This window comes from Nanorana parkeri, unplaced genomic scaffold (assembly GCF_000935625.1).
Source record: "Nanorana parkeri isolate BGI_ZX_2015 unplaced genomic scaffold, ASM93562v1 scaffold304, whole genome shotgun sequence".
NCBI lineage: Eukaryota > Metazoa > Chordata > Amphibia > Anura > Dicroglossidae > Nanorana > Nanorana parkeri.
This window is the reverse complement of record NW_017306572.1, coordinates 699,544-700,440: the sequence shown is the minus strand read 5'-3', so window position 1 is coordinate 700,440 and position 897 is coordinate 699,544. Positions and strand designations below refer to the sequence as shown.

The 897-nt window shown below is 44.6% G+C and overlaps 1 protein-coding gene across 1 annotated transcript in view; it reads right to left on the bottom strand.

Annotated features, from left to right (window-relative positions):
• Positions 1 to 897, bottom strand: part of STAC (SH3 and cysteine rich domain) — a 187,153-nt gene that overhangs the window by 68,843 nt on the left and 117,413 nt on the right. The gene's annotated exons all lie outside the window — the stretch shown is intronic.

Genomic DNA, 897 nt, shown 5'->3' with positions numbered 1-897 from the left:
GGGGGGGGGGGGCAGAAAAACACCTCCTCACCCAGCTCTCTTTGCTCTGTGCTCTCTCCGGAGCTTGCTGGTGCTGTTCCTGCACTGTCCCTGTCGAGATATTAGCATATGAATGGGCCACATCGATTTGCATATCAATAAGCAGTGGCCCATTCATACGTAAATATCGTGGCAAATTCATATGCAAATCAATGCCACGCCCCCCCTGCTAAGGAAAAAAAAGCTCCATGAAGACTGCAAGAACAAGGTAAGTTTAAGTATGTGTATGGTATATACCTTTGTTACATTGGCGGTCATTGTGAACATTTTAGTTACATTGGCGGTCAGTGTGAATACTTTTGTTACATTGACGGTCAGTGTAAATACCTCCATTACATTGAAGGTCAGTGTGAATACTTTTGTTACATTGGCAGTCAGTGTATATACCTCCATTACATTGGCGGTCAGTGCTGTTAGTTATGCTATCTTTAGTGAAGCTCTATGGGGCTATGGGGGTGTCCTTGTATTGGGGTGCTCCATGGTAATAGACATGGGGTGTCAATGTCTGTGGCTTTACATATAGAGCTTCAGAAGATGATGGTCATTCTTTTCCCAAATTCTAGATATGTTTAGTGTGAGCTGTAACTTGGACATCTCCGCTATGCTTTCTGGAGTGGTACACTTTGGGGTGTCTTTGTATTGGGGTGCTCCACAGTAAACTATTTGGGATGTCATTGCTTGTGGCTTCTCATATACAGCACTAGTAGCTGATGGTCTTCGTTTTCTCTAAATTCTTCAGATATAATTGTTTTGACCTGTAACATGGATATCACAGATCTCCTATTAGTTAGCGCTATCATACGACTCACTGAGGGTGTCGGGAAGGGGGGGGGGGGGGGGGAAGAAGAACACTCGCCG